A 17,135-nucleotide genomic window follows, 5' to 3' on the forward strand; every position below is an offset into this window, starting at 1 on the left:
GTGTGTATTTTGAGTGCAGCGGTATGTACCACCAATGGTTTACCGCCATTGAATGTCCACCAATGTAATTTGTGGGTCATAATGTTGTGGGCATTGTTCTGTTGGCGTAACGGTGTGGGTTTGGATACCGACAGTTTATCACTGACCTTTGGACTGGCGGACTTGTGTGCGGCTATACAGTGATGGATTGGTATGTGAGTGTCATAATATGGTTGGCAGATATCTGCTGCTACGGCGATATGTTGGCGGCAGTCTGCGTGGCAGTAAGTGGAATTTACAGCCAATGTCATAATGAGGGCCAATGTGCCTCAATGTTGGTATAACCTGATAAAAAATATTTTTCATGATGTGAGTTAGCATGCATTTTAGGTTTACAGCCATGCTTGACTTTACTAGACGGTGAGGATTCATGTCTATTCATGCTTCTCTGCCTTTTAGTGGTGTTTGACATCCTTGATCCCCACTCATTAAATCTTATGAATCAGTCTCTCTTATACACACAGACACACACACACTCTCTCTCTCTCTCTCTCTCTCTATCTGTAAAAGGTGGACTTCCACAAGGTTCCATTCTTTCTGTTTTCTTACATGGAATCATAAATACTACAAGACAGATCCATCCACTTGCACTAATATGCTAATCATACTCCTCAGTTCCTTCGTGTCTCAGATCCCTCTAGCATCACAAATTTGAAAATCTTAGAGAAACTCAGTGAATGGATGTATATTATCTCTCAACTATTATCTAATTTCATTCTTCTGTTTTAAATTAACCCTACACCTTCAGAACAAAAATGGCTACATTAATTGCACTCACTTAGCATGTTCCATTCTCTAGTCCCACACATGACGTTTCTTAGCTTTCTCATCAACCAAAATCTGAAGCTGACTGATTATAATGCCAAATCTGCCCCATATCAACTTCAGATAGTCAAAAAACCTAAAGCATTCAATCCCTCACTCTGGCTTGCTTTAAAAATATGGCCTAGTACCTCGTTCTCAGCAATGTAGATGGAGGAAATGCAGTCCTCAACTGGGGCTATGCTCTGTGCAGCTGCTGTATTTGTTACATGCACCAAAAACTGACCACATCATACCTACCCTGCAACAACTTAAACAAAGCAAGGATCAAGTTTAAAATGTCATCTATTACCCACGGGTGCACACTGGCTTACCCTCCTATTCGAATGAGAAATGCAGTTCACCGGTAGAATATGGAATACAAGGAACAGAGGCAGACTCCTCCTTGAAATACCCAAAACCAAAACAATCAAAACTTTGCATCATGCCTTCTCATCTCTTGCACCAAGACTATGGTACTCCATCTCTGACCAAATTAGACTCATCCCAGGGCTACTGGCATTTTGTAAAGAAGTCTTCAAGCTGTACTTGACTGACTGAGGACTCACTAAATATCATATCTATAATATACCTTATCCTATAATATGTTTAATGCAAATGCTAATATCTTTATATTAAATGCAAATATATTATAGGTCAAGCACTCTGCTGCTCTTGGCCTGTGTTTAAGCTACATAAATAATACAAATAAAGAAGTGAACTGCGCACGCAGGCCCTGCAGTAGCAGGCCTGAGACAGGTTTGAAAGGCTACTTTTATGGGTGGCGGAAGCAACGCTGCAGGCCCACCAGTGGCATTTCAGTTTTCAGTTTTCTGCATAAGAGGGGCCATGCAATGGGTGTTGCAGTGGACGTTTCATCGCAACACCCATTGCTTTTGACTCTGCCCCAGATTTACGAGAAATCGTAAATCTGTGACAGCACCAAAAAGTAATGCCACCCCAGGGGTGGCGTTAGCATGGCAAAACGAGGAGGAATGCTTTTATCTCTCATCATTTTTTAAATTTTTTGAATTTTTTGCATTCTGCAGCACACAGAGAAGTGATAAATTGCTATTGTAGATTGTTTATGTGCAGGAAAGTATTCCTTCCTGCACATAAACAATCTTTCAAAAATGACGCTTTGATACTTCTATGTGTGCTGCATTCTGCAGCACACATAAAAGTGCCAAATCGCCTTTGCAGATTGTTTATGTGCAGGAAGGAATACATTCCTGCACATAAACAATCCCTCTCCTCAACATAGACACCCTTGTACTATGGTGCAAGGATGCTTGCGTTGGCACAGGCAGCTTAATTTAGCGCCGGTGCAGGGGGAAACGCAGAGCTGAGCCATATTCTTGTGAATGTGGCGTAGCCCGGTGTTTCAAAACTGGTGCGGTGCTGCTGATTTTGGCCCAGCACTGCGCTGTACCAGTTTCTTGTAAACCTGTCCTACCATAGTATCCCTAGGTGAAGCTCCCACAACATCTTGGTAATGGTGTCCAGACTGTCTCCTCTAAGTTACAGGATTGGGAGTGTATTTTAGAGTATCCTTTAGGTCACAATACACCGCAGGTGTCTATAGTGAGCACTAGATATGCAGTTCTCTGTATTTTTGGGGATTATATGCCTCTTGGCACAAAGGGAAAATGCGGGGCAACACAGCTAAGCAGTCAGTTAGGGACTTTCATTCTTACACTTCTTGGCGTGGCCTCACTGGGTGAAATGTAGGTCTGGATCAATCATAAGTCTCATAACTTAATGTGTGCAGTACTTTATTTGAAAAATAATAAGTGCTGGTGTCCAAAGTGCTGCTCAGGCACCCGCGGCTGGCTCTATACAATGTCAAAGCGGGAATAGCAAGGGTATTCAGTCCCGAATCCACTGCAGGCCTCTTTAATTCAGTGTCATTCACTCCCTGCCTTGTTATCACACTCTTACAGGTGTATCCTTTCTCCCTTGGTGATGGATTTTCTGTATTTCTTTTCCTCCGTCTTTTCGTTTTTTTTCCCCACTGTTGGCCTCGGGAAATGTCTGATGTGGAGAAATAAGTGTTGGTCCCCAAAAATAAGTGCTGGTGCCCCTCATTGGGGTACATAGGCTCAAATTAAGCACTGATTGTGTGACTGCAAAACAGAGCGATCTGTGAGAAAGGCCATCATTTTGCATTTTTAGTTGAGGAGTGGATTCATTACATCTTCAAGCCTTCCCCTATCATGGAGTATGTTAGTGACTAAAAAACAATGATGTCCGCGCTGTCCAGATGTTTCAATCTGCATGTGAACAATGATTTTGAGTACTAATTGATTGTTTGACTCATTTATTTAATTCAGGACTCTTCCACTTCATGACTCTCAAGGTGACATGCTGAACACACCCCTCAAACACTTCTGCCCCCCACCTCGGTGATGAGTCTCTTCTTGAAACCACAGCTATACTTATGCAACTACAGCTAGCACATGTAATTTGGTGAGATTAAAATGAACCCCGCAATTTGACTTTAATGGGTTACACAGAACAGTAGACAGATTTTCAATGGGACTCAGTTGTTAAGCAATGTGAAATGCCTCCTGAATTTCATCAACATCTAATTTATTTTGATTGATCCAGCTTAAATACTTTTGTTCATAACAATATAAGGTTGTTCTGCGTTTTCGGCCATTTTCCCTAATACCTCCAATTCCTTCCACGTGGTTATGGTTACTAAACCCATCGCTAGGCTGACCATTTTCTTTTCCAATATTACTTTTTGAAACTTTGATTGCCATATGCACAGTAGCTCATTTTCCAGCCTGGTGGTCCATATATTTCCACGCAGATTACTTCAGGGTGCCTAACAAACGTGTTCTCCTTCATTTGATGGAACAAATATCACGTGTCTCACCCAGTAGCCCAATTCCTGACAATCACCCTCCGACCAAGGCAACCCAAACACTAATGTTGCAATCGCACAATGCACAGACCTGACCTTGTGCCCATCCCACTAAGTAAGGCACCCTCAAACTACAGAACACATATTCCAACTCATGCTCATTAACTCTCTCTCTCTGAAGTATTCCACACGTCATACACTGCACACCTCATCATTAATCACACCCTTGACGACCTCTTGATCACATGAAGATGGTTTATCCCCACATCCTAGCACATCCTAGACATCCTCCTTCCGAAAGGCAATAGATTCCATCATGTGGTCCATGCATATCAGAAGGGAGGAAGGCTCACTGTCTTTCATAAGCCCTCCTGCTCCTGTACCCCAGGCATGCAAATAAAACAACTATTGAGCTTCTGACATGCTTATTTTCACTCTCTGCCACACAGGACACCATCTTCCATCTCGTCTACAAGACTCCAGGGCAGAACAAGGACTTCACTGATGAATTCTCTGCTCTGTTTGCCATCTCATTCATCCAAAATGCCACATCACCCTCCTAGGTCACTTCAGCTTCCCATAGAATTAAAGCTAAAAAAACATGGAACACTCTCTTCAACATCATTGACACAATCAATGTGTTACAGCATGTTGGACAACCGGCATACTCCAACGCCCAGAACCTCAACCTTGTCTTCTCAACCTCAGCAACAGTCAAATGGAAGCCACCCCTACCCCTGGTCAGACTACATCACTGTCCCTTTATCCCTACTCAGCGTCCTATCACATGTCCAGATCCTTTAAAGATTTCTCTATAGCCAACTTAATGCCTGAACTCATCTTTCACGCTATCATTTCCACATCTGACACCAAATCTTCCAAAACAATTTTAACACTTTATTGAAAACTATGTAAACATTCTTGCCTCAGTTAAGACATGCAAGTGCAAGCCAAAACTGTCAGCATCCTGGTAGTCTAAAGACCTTGCTGAAAATAAATAATCCATCCACAGATAGGAAAGAAAATGTAAGAAAAACAGAAGTCCTGATTACCTCTGAATATTGAAACCTCTCTTTGCAACACTCAGACAGCTCATCACACCAGCTAACACAAAGTACTATCCCAACATCATCATTGAAACCTCCAACAGTAGGTAGCAGAACACTTTTCAAGAAGGTCAAGCACGGAATCAACCCTTGCCAGACCCACGCATATCTCACTCCACAGAAAAGTGCAATGCTATCAATGTTTTCTTCAGTGAAAAAATACAGATCTGACAGCACATAAACAACACTGAGCCAGTAATTTCCTACCCCACTCCTCATCATCGAAACCTGCAGTGGTCATCCTTCAAAGACTAAAGGGCATATTTATAATGTCCTAGCGCCACCTTGAGCCCCATTAATGTAATTGTTTTTGATGTTAATGTGGCCCAACGAGGCCAAAATCCCCCTGCCTTACTTACAGGATGGCACAATGCATGCATTGCGCCACTCAGTAACCCTTTGCGCTACATTATGCCTGTGCAAGGCATAATGTAAAGGGGGCATTTCCCCGTTTTGGGGGGGGCAAAAGAATGGCATAAGGAAATCTATGAGATTTCTTTATGCCATTTTTGACAACACTTTTGACGCCTGCTCAAGAGCAGGTGTTAAAAGGGGCATTCCATTCTTTAGAATGGGACCCTATGTACTTTGCAGGAGTAGCACCAATATTTTGGCGCTACTCCTGCAGAGTAAATCAATAGCGTCATGATAAATGACGCTATTGCCTTTTACCCCGTGCCATAGTGCCCTGTATTTTAAATATGGTGCACACATATATATCAGTGGAGAAGTGTGGCTCAATGGTTAGAGCGGCAGAGATCTGGTTCAAGACCAGGGTTTAAGTCCCGCTTCGGCAGGTCTTCGGCTCAATTCCCCTTGACCAGATAATTCTCGCCTCGGTGCCTAATCTAATTCATGGGTCCCACTCTGGGCAATAGCTTGCTTAATCTCCACAACGGCCCCAACAGCGCTTGGATGCCTGGCTTCACCCTGGGGGTGCTCAGGAGTGGGTGCCTCACAGGGAAAAGCCAGGAGGGGTTCCATAGCGGTATGAGTACAGTGCCTTGAGACCCTAATGGGTGAGTAGTGCGCTATACAAGTGCTAATTTACATATTTTTTTTTTTTACATTTACACATGGTGGCAATAGGGTGGTGCTAAGGGGCGCAGGGAAATTGGTGCTGCACTCGGTGCAGCAGCACTTTCCATAAATCTGTCCCTCAGTTCCCTCAGATCTCACCAACATACTCAGCTACCTCCAAACCACTTCTTATGAAGATGATGTCTTACCCTCACCCTTCATCAAAGCACTCTCTGGGGATGTTCTGTCACCATTGTTAATGCCTCCCTCACTCAATGCATCTGCCCAGAAGCTATTAAGATGAGCCGGATCATGTCAAGCCTAAAGAAACCTACCCTAGAGCTTTGCCAACTACCAGTCCATCACTCACCTACTATTCATTGGCAGGATCACTGAAAAAGCAGTCTATATTCATCTCCAATATCATATTAAGGCTAATGATCTCCTGCATAAATTCCAGTCTGGCTTCAGATCAGGCTGCAGCATAAAGACTACTACATTACACATCATAGGTGATGCCCTCCTGACCATAGACAGATATGTCCCCTACCTCTTAATAGTGCGGAATTTCTCAGCTGCCTTCAACACAGTTGCCCATCTCACCATTATATGCACCCTGGAGTCTCAAATACAATTCACTAGCAATGCCCTTCACTGGTTCACCTCCTACCTTTCCAACCATCACCAGTTTGTTCACTAGGGCACTTACATGTACTAAAAACCATATCATGTCCGGGCTACCACAGGGTTACATGCTGTTGCTTTCATCTTCCAGCACCACATGGAACCACTTGAGGCTCTAATCACAGATAAAAGCATCAGGATTTACCAATATGCGAATGATACACAACTCTGCTTGGAAGTCTCATTTTGTTCAGATATCCAACACCTCAAACACTACTTGCACATCACCCAGACCTGGATGTCCAGTGCCTACCTGAAGCTCAAACCAACAAAAATTGAATTTCTGGTATTTGCCAAAAGCAACAAAGAATAACAACAGTTCAATGAAATGGACCTTGACTGTTTCAAACCCCAGGCAAGTCATTTGGCTCGACCTTAGACACCAGCCTCACCACAAGAGAATACATTGCCAAGAAAACAAAGTTGACATGGTACCAGCTCTCTCTCCTAAAGAAAGTCAAACCGTTTCTTCCAGTACTGCTGTGCAAGCCCTTGTATTCTTCCATTTAGATGGTAGTAAGGCACTGTTCCTTAGCATCTCAGAATCTACACTGACATCCCTTAAGGTCATCCTACATTCAGTAGCACATCTCATTCAAGGTCAGAAGAAATGTGATGACATCACCCCTATCCTAATGAACCTCCATTGGCTACCTTTCCCAGCCAGCACCATCTTCAGAATCAGCTGCATCATTTACAAACCCCTCACAACCAGCACACCCCATTATCTCACATAGAAGCTCACCATCTCAGCTTCTGACACAGCATGAACCCACCATGCAGTTAACCTCTTATTGCAGTCCACAGCAACCATCACAGACATGACTAAGGGCTTTCATGAGGATTACAGGGTTCCTCACACAGCATACAGTTTGATATTGGAATCGCATTAGACCGCTTACTACAGGAGAACAGCTATGACCCAGGCCTTAAAAAGCCCCAGAACTGTGTGCCATCAGGGCACAAAACAAATGTTGGCTGTGCACTATGAAATACTGATTGGAACAACACAATAAGAATGAAGAAGCATTAATTGTCGCCGTATTGTACTTGCTCTTTCTTAATACTTAATAATCTTTTAATTATTGTGCATGGAATCTTGAAAAATACTATATGAATGTATACTTATAGATACTGGCATTTCCAAACCTCTGTAAACACAATTAACCCATAGGTGGATGAGAGGGCCTTTCCCAGAGTATGTAAATGCATGAGCAAACCAATGTCTATACCACTTAGAAGAATTGAATTGCCCGTAGGTGGGCGAGAGGGCCTTTCCCAGAGTATGTAAATGCATGAGCAAACCAATGTCCATTCCACTTAGAAGAACTGAAGGCCCCAGTAGCCCCTTCTTTACTAACACATAAGTTCACCATCTCTGGTGGGTCACATCACACCAGCTGCCAGGGCACCCTCAGAATGCAGACTACATGGTGTAAAAAGAAAAAAACAAGGCAGCATCCACCTATGCACCCAGGATCTGTAACAACATCCCCATATTCATCAGGGCCGCCCGAAAGCTGCTGAAATGTAGGCAAGGGTTGAAGATGCACATCTTTAAAAAATGTATTAACTGTCCATAAATTGGCTAACTTTCCTATCACTCATTGAGTTTATGCTTGTCTTTCACTCTGTACAGCCCTCTCCTGCATTTTTTGTATGTTCGCACTATAAAAACACAGCACACATACAAATCAGAGACTGATACCTGTTTTTAAATTTTGTTCATAAATGAAGATTGATTTACATTTCACCCTTCTGTATTTGGCTAACTGAAGTGGGTATACTCTACGGGCCAGATGTACAAGGCCCTAGCACCTCCTTGCGCCACATTAGTGCAATTCTTTTTAAGCTAATGTGGCTCAATGAGGCAAAAATCACTGCGCCCTATTTCCAAAGTGACGAAATGCCTACCTGCGCCAGGAATAATGGGAGCGTTCTGGCGTTAGGAGGCCCGCAAAAATGGTATAATGAAATCTACAAGATTTAATTGCACAATTTAGGTGTCATTTTTAAAGCCTGCTCAAAGCAGGCGTGAAAAGGACGCACTTTGAAATCAATGGGCCTCCTTGCACTTTGCTGCACTAGCGTCAATATTTTTGACACTATTGCAGCAAAGCACCACAATAGCATCAAACATTTTGATGCTATTGGCCTAATGTGCGCCATGGTGTGCCATATTGTAAATAAGGCGCACCCTTGGTGTCTTCAGATGGCGGTGGTGGGGGTGCAAGAAATCTGACACTTTAGTACTGATGCTCCAGATTCTTGTAAGTCTGGGACTATGACTCTTGGATGCTACATTGTTCTACCAAGGGACCATTTGTTTATTAAGGAAAATTGCTTGTAAAGAATAGAACAGGATTTCAGCCATGCGGCTCCTGTTAGCGAGTCTAAAATAAATGTAGTAAATTTTGTGTATGGCAATGGTCCTATTGTGATAACAGTGCTCTCCTACATCTCCTTTTTGCTGTACATGAATAAGTAATTTAAGTGTGAAGTGTCAATGTTATTCTGAAAAAAATCTAACCTGCTGAAAATTGTTAAGTAAAGATTAACAAAAATGTGGAATTCTATCAGTGGCGTCATGCTGCATGGTGAAGGTGCGGGGTGACGCGAGGGGGTGAATAAATATTAAATTATAAAAAATAAAAAAACTCACCTTCCTCACTTCGTCGCAGCGCTGCTGCTCCTTCTTCCTGATAGGAGGCACAGGCTCCCAGCCCACCCTGCGGTTAATCCTGGCGCTGTTCAGAGCAGCGTTAGGCTTGACTGGGAGTCAGTGCTGGGCTGGAAAGAGCATAGTGCACATGTATGTTTGGCCGGCCCGAGACAGCTGACCAAACATACATGCACACTGAGGGGACTGCTCTGTGCACTCCCTTCACTGCTCGTCATCCATATGGCCCCATCCCTTTCAGAACAAAATGATAATAAATATGTTTATTATCGTTTCGTTGTAAAAGGTTTGGTGGGGGGGGAAGCTCCTCCACCACAACAAAAGAGCCACCGCTGAATCCCATCTGGGAAATTATATGTTAAGGTTGTTAAAATTAGACACATTTTACTGCATTTCCTACCAGTACTAACTTTAAAAATGAAGAAACCATTGCAAGAATGTAAACTATACAATGTACAGTTTTGCTTCTCCCAAATGAGTGGTATACAACACTCTTGATTTGTGGCAGTATGTTAAAGGGAGAAGATACAGGGGATTTGAGGAAAGGTGTGCAGCAAAGCATGAGAAAGAGCTGAATACAGCCGGGTAACACAAATGCAACTGAGTTTAGGGGTCAGAGCAAAACCATAACCTGTAAACAGAAGAGAGAGAAATTAAGTAAGATTAAATATAATGTTTTAGGCTCCTTTATAAGATGATAATTCATCAATTACAATTATTTTGGACATGCCAATATTACCTGCTTTTTTGGTCTCAGATTGCTTTTGTCATAAGGTCTGGTGGCTTAGTGGGCTAATGCATCCAGTGTAGGGGCCTGTGTTTGACCTCGTGGTCATAGGTTCAAATCCTAGTGAGTCCATCGGCCTTTCATTCAAGTTCTGAGGTTGATAGAATAAGTGCCGTTGAGTAACAATAAACAACTGTTATTCAGCACCAAGATCTCCATGGGTTAACTTGTGCTTTACAAACAAACATGTTATGTAACCTTTTTTTCATGACTAATATTCGTTGTTTTTAAATTCATGAGGTACAATTAGCACCCAAGGGTAAATGTATTTATTATTTTCCACGTAATGCAGTGCTGCAACCAACTTTGATGCATTGCGCAAGGGGGAAAACAGAGCGCAGAGCCATACATACTAATATTGGCCTCCTACTGCTGTTTTCCACTGTGCTAGTGCTCTAAAAGGCTGCCTTACATGACATATCACCTCGCAGAAGTGAATATATCTTCAAGATAATTAGACCTGGAGTTAAAAATGTAAATAAAAGTAAACTTACCAATACGTTTTGTTTCTCCAAACTTTGTTTATTGGTCTTTTTTTGGCTTAAAGGAGAACAAGAACAAAGAGTAAAACAGCATTACATCTCGGTGACATCAGAGATAGTACAATGTAGTAGGTTCATCTACAGGATGTAGTGACATTATTTTCTTCTATCAAGCATTACAGCAGGTCTTGCCCGTACCAGTTTTACACCCTGAGGTCAGTCTAGTCCTTTACCGTGTGCGAACACTGGATTCCGTTGCGGGGGAATGTAACATACAGTATCTATTATTTCACATTGTGTTGCAGGCATCAACCTCAATTATTAATAACGCCATAAAAAATAAACATGAAACATAGCGCCTAGGGAACAGCTCCTTGTGAAGGTGTATAGTAGTGTTGCTATCGGGATCGGGGTTCCCAGTAGATGGAGCTGCTGACTCCGAGTCATATGGTCTCCGGCAGCAGGGGGAGCATGAACAATTTAGGCAAGGCGCGGGATCAGCAGTTGCATTCTGCATTGGTCCTCGTCATAGCAGTATTCTACTATCCAAATCTACCCTTCCACTTCTGTTGGCACCCGCGCATGCCTATATCTGGACAGTGCCTGCCGGTGTTGCCCCCTCCCCTCGGTTCCCAGCCCTTGGGGGTAAGGTGGGTCTCAATCAAACTGTGATCTGTCCCCCATTGCCTGTGTGCTCTCCCGCTCCTGCGACTCCAATGTCGCCAATATTTCTGACCATAGGGGGGCAATAGGGCGTGTGCGCGCGCACTCCGCGTGCCTCCTCCCGCTTCAATGCACTCAGCTCTGCCCATGCCCATCTATTTACATCTTACTTCCAGCCCACCAGGGTCGGGCCTATAGGGGACTTCCAAGTTACAACTATTCTGTGTGTAGCAAGGACCAAGGCTAAATCCAAGAATCTATTACCAACCTTCCCAGTGGCCAGTCTGGGAAATAGGCCCAACAGGCAATGAGCAGAGCTCGGTGTTAGGGGCCAGTTCACAACCCTCTCCACAGTACTCAGGGTCTGGTTCCAAAACTGCTACACCCTGGAGCATTCCCACGTCATGTGGTCAAATCTGAGTACTCTGCATTACATCTGGGGCACCCCTTGGTTCCACCCCCTGAGATTGCTCTAAGCCTATGTGGGGTTATGTATGTTCTATGGACATAATTGTATTGAGTGTATTTGAACTGGGTGACAAGGGATACCTTGTGGGGGGAGGCCAGTGCTTTCTGCCATTCCGTGCCCGCTATCCCCCTTCCCAGCGTCACCTTCCATTTGGTTCTTAGAAACTGCAGTGCCTTCCGAGTCCTCTCAGTGAGGGCTCTATAGAGCCATGTGACTAAGTGAGTACCCTCTCCTATTGTCAGCAAGAGCTGGAAGAGTTTGTGCTCATCCGACTCTGCGTTCACAGTATCCCATAAGCTTCTTACAGCACCTGTTAGCACTCTGTGGGTAAGATATTGTCCTAGGGGTACTCCGGTCTCCGCAGCAAGGTCTTCAAATGGGATTAGTATGCCGGTCTGAAAGCAGTCCAGGGGTGACATCACTCCCACCTCCTACCAAGGGCGCATTTGTCGTACTGTATAACTCGTACCATCATGGGGAGTCTGAGGGAGGGCCAGAACGTTACACAAGAACGCAGGAATCGGAGCGCTTTTCCTAGGTTTCTATTGCTAAGGCCTTAGAGGCCATGAATATTTGTATCCCCAGATATCTGAACGTATGGGGAGGCCAGGCGATGTTGGGGGGACAAGTGAGGGGGCATGCCGCACCTGCATGCAGTGGAAACACTCAGGTTGTTTTTCTATTCATTTTAAGGCCTGAGGGGCCTGCAAATTCCTCAAGTATGTTTAAAGCTCTTGGGATCCCAGTTATGCCTTCTCATAAATAAACTAAGAGGTCATCTGCATACAATGAGATAATGTGGTTAGAAGTGCCCCATTGCGCTCCTCTGTCCTTTCCCTGCATGAGGAATTGAGCTGCTAAGTGTTCAAAGGCTATAGTGAACAGCAAGTGGGAGAGGGGACAACCCTGTCTGGTTCCTCAAAATATTCTGTAGGCTTCCGATATGGTCCTACCCGTCTTTACTCTTGCCATCGAGGAACTATATAATAGCTCCACCCATTTCACCCAGTGTTCACCCAGCTGAATTCTGATCATCACTGCCCTCAACTAATCCCATCTCAGAGAGTCAAATGCTTTCTCCAAGCCAATGGAGATAAGCATAGCATTGGGGTGTTGCATGTCGTGTGGGATTTGTAACAATGAGTACAAGTGCCTTTGGTTCAGGGAGGTATTACGTGTGGGTATGAAACCATTTTGATCATCATGTATGAGGTGGGAAACGTGGGGGAGTAGTCGATTGGCCATGACTTTACTCAATATCTTGAAGTCACAGTTCAGCATGGACAATGGAGTGAAGTCGGTCACCAGGGCCTCCTTGCCCTTGGTTTTGGGCAGGGGGATCACCAGCGCTTCCCTCATTGTCATTGGAAGGATGCATTTTTCATACACCTCCGAGTATAGTTCAACCAGTTGGTGTGCCAGGATCTCTGTGTATGTCTGATAGAACTCCATAGGGAGTCCGTCTGTACCCAGCGTTTTGCCTGCTGCCAGTTGTTTAATGTCGGTCTTAACCTCCTCTAAGGTTATTGGATCACCCAGGGGGCCCCTGTCTGCCTGCTTGATTGTTTGTAGTGGAAAGGTCTGCAATCAATGCTAACGTCAATGGCAGTCCTTTACACCTTCTGGGGAATATATACATATCCTGTCTGCTGTGCGGAGACTTGTGTTCCGGGTACCCAAATTCCCAGGGCGCACCAAACAGGCTAGCATTCTACTGGATCTACCCTCCTCATCGTGGACTCGTGCAATTGTTATATGCCTCATGCGCACAGGTTTGATGCTGTGGCGCCCCCTGACTTGCACCTTGGTTGTTACCTCTATCATGTATTTCCCTCTCTAGGTGATCCAGGTCTCGCTATAGGGTACGTCAGATCCCTACTGATTGACACATACAGTGTCCTTGTATCACTACTTTCAGCGTCTCCTATTCAATGCTTCGGGCCGTGGTGGACCCCTTATTAGCGGTGATGTGTTCAATTAAGGAAGTCCGTTGGGAGTCTCTATTAGTCACGTCTTCTAACGCCTGAGGCTGTAGTCTTCACGTAGAGATTGGGGGTCTTTCGCTTACGCAGCACCATGTGAGTAACAGTGGACCATGGTCAGACAGGGTTCGCCCTAGGTATTTAGGGTGCACAATCTTGGGGCTTAGGGTCTTAGGGGCATATTTATACTTGGTTTGTGCTGAATTAGCGTCATTTTTTTAACACTAATTCAGTGCAAACCTAACTCCATATTTATACTGTAGTTTGACGCTAGACCCGCCTAGTGTCAAAAATATGGAGTTAATGTCCTTTTAAGGATGCGTGAAACCACCTTGCGTCAATGAGATACAAGGTAGGGGTTCCCATCCAAAAACTGACTCAAAGCCCCATGCGCCATATTTATCCAAAAGGGCAAAAATGACACATGGTTGGGAGGCAGACCCAAAAAATGATGTTAACTCTGATTTGCGTCAAAGTTTAACACCTGGGTCATGGCAGGCCTTAAAATGAGGCAAACACACCACTACTTAAGGAAAACACACACAAGCAACAATACAGACCAACAGGACAACATGGAGGTGCTACCGATGCAGCTTGCAAGACAACGCCGACTACAGGACCAACGGCAGCAACCACCACCACCCCAACACTGCCCACCAAGGCAACTCAGAAGGCAGGAGAGACTTTTCAGAAACAGGACAACCATTCATGGCCTCAGGGAACAGGATATCAATCGGAGCTATTGACCCAGCTGCCAAGTCATACTGCAGTTACTGCACCATATTGATGCACAAGCCACAATACCTGATTCACTTGTATTTCAGTGCACCAGGGAAGTGCCATGGATTTTACACCCAAATACAAATCATGCCATGGAGTACCATCTTAAATGTGTTGGCCACATATGGCTGTTGTAGGGTATAGCACTACATGTGTCTTAGGCCCAGTGCATGTGTGCAGATGTGTGGCTCTCAATCACCAGAGTGTCAGTGTCAATGTGAGTTTCTAGTGGTATGTCTGTTGTACTGTCTTCAAGTAGGATCACTAGCTCACTCATCTAAAATGTTACAGACTGTGATATGTTGTCCACTCATAGTGACAGTGATATGACACTGAGCATGTTTTTCCATCCACGTCTTACAGGTGGACCTGCCCCCTACACCATTGGAGGAGTGGCAAGATGTCAAGACTCAGATGTATCCAGTAAGTGTGATAATGTCTGTCCAGGGTAGTGATTGCGGCTGTTGTGTGAGTGACTCTTGTGTGTTGCACTCAATGCTAGATATGATGACCTGGCATGTGATAAGATTTCAAAGTAGGCTGGATGGTTACATCATGTTCCGTGGAAGGGTTACCCATTCACAAGCAGAGTCATATCTTGGGAGTCTTGTGCTGCGCAGTCGGCAGCAGTGTATGAACAAGGTGATTAGTAGCCACGTGTAGGCCCACATGTGACTTGGAAGTGCACCACTGTCAGTATATTGGTACTGGGTCATGCCATCATTCTCACAACACAGTGATGCACCAGTTTTCCAAACAAATTGGTGCATCCCTATATTGTCATGTACATGGAGGACTGGGTGGGTAACTGTCCCCCAGCATGGTTCCCCATAAGTTGTACTCCATTTATGTGACATTTATGTGGTATGTAATAGGAGTGCATGCAGGTCAACGCCAGGCGTCTGCTGGCATCAATGTGGGTGCCTAGGGAAGTGTGTTGGCAAATCAGGTGTAGATGGGTGTCATGTAAATGTGAATGACCTATGGATACCTGCTTCCTAGTTGGCAGCCCTCCACACATGTGGTCCACTCCCTGACTCAATGTATAACTGGACATGCCTTAGTGGTTGGCCTCGACAGTTGTGATGATGGATTGCGTGCCCATCCTCCCTGAGCCACAGGAGTAGGGGAAAAACATATATGTAGGTAGATGTGATGGTCACAGTTTAGATGACAGTCATTTTAATCAGGCTTGCATGTGTCCCAACAAACACTGACCCCTTATGATTAGCAACTGCATACCATACTTCCAATGAAATCTACTAATTACTGGTGTTGTGTGTTTTAAAGTTGACTCAGATGATGAAGATTAGTGGGCCTGGCCCATGTGAAGTTGTTGCTGCATTGCTGCCTTTGCATTGTGACACATTGCACTAAATCAATGCACAGATTAGTTTTTTGGGTTCCAACTCTTGTTGTGAATCGTTATGGTATCAATGGCATGATGGGTAAGCAGCGTTGCTGTTACATTCATCAGGGATATTGTATTATCTGGAATGTGATTCGGAGTGCATGTGAAAATCAAGGCAGAGTGTTAGAGTATCATCTGTACATTCATCACACAATGCTGACACTGATGATTGCCTGTCTCAACAGCTGCCAACATGGACAGTGAGGAACTCAGGGGATTCCAGAAGAAGGCAGTGCGCTATCACCACATATTAGATGTGGAGTCTGGGTACCACAGGATGGCACAACGCTATTGAAAGGAGTGAGCCACTGAGGAATGGCGGGCACTCAGTGGGGGGGACCCGCACTGCCCTCAAAGAGTGTACCGAGCACCACAGCTAACCAGGGTGCCACAGCTGCCACCGTCACTACTGTCCCACCTGCAACCCCCTTTACATTGGCACCACAGCCCACCACGCCTGCTGCAATGGACATGTCGGCAATAAAGGACCTACAGAAGGACATGAAGCAGGTCCTCAAGAAGCTGGACAGCCTAAAGAAGGAGGTGAACGCAACACAAAGAGACTGAAGGCCATCAAGAGGACACTCATGAGGGCCAACCTCTGAACTGATGCCTCCTGTTCACCTCCAGTTCAGTCCCCTCCCTCCTCATTCCTTATCTTATTTTGTAGTGGGTTTTAGGGGGTTAGTGATAGGTTAGATTAGGTTAGTTGGTTAGAGAGGATAAGTAGCTTTAGGGGATGGGTTTTCAAATTATGACATCTTAGTTTGTGGGTGGGTGGTTGGGTGGGGGGTAATGTTGGGCCAATTGTGTTTAAAAAAGATTAAAACATGATAAAATATACAAAAATATATATATTTGTTTAGGATTAGATAGTATATGTTTAGGTTAGTATATGTTGTCATGCATGTGTCTTGTGATATAAGGTTGGTGGGGGGCCAATGTTTAGAGTGTGTTGTTAAATGTGGTAAGCATGTTTAGCATACGGTGGTTAGGGCCAGTTGTGGGTAACGCATAGGTAGGATAGACTAGGTTAGGATAGGTGTTTAACAGAGTTTTCAGTTCAGTTTTCTACATATATAATAAAAGTGTGGGTACTCCCTTACTGCATGTGACATATGCTTGGGTCTCAGGGTCTTCCCATGAGTGTACAGTGCCAATTGACTGTTGGCCTGGGGATTCCGTCCTGCATCCAGATCCCTCTCTTGACATGTTCATTCCTACTTCCAACTGAGCTGTCACATAGCCATCTACAACACATCTACTTCTCAATGCATCTGACATCCAATGTACCCACCACTCAAGGTGACTATGGTTCCAATGTATTGGACAGGTAGGTGTGTTTTTTAAGCTGTCATT

Source organism: Pleurodeles waltl, chromosome 6, assembly GCF_031143425.1.
Source record: "Pleurodeles waltl isolate 20211129_DDA chromosome 6, aPleWal1.hap1.20221129, whole genome shotgun sequence".
NCBI classification, from domain to species: Eukaryota; Metazoa; Chordata; class Amphibia; order Caudata; family Salamandridae; genus Pleurodeles; species Pleurodeles waltl.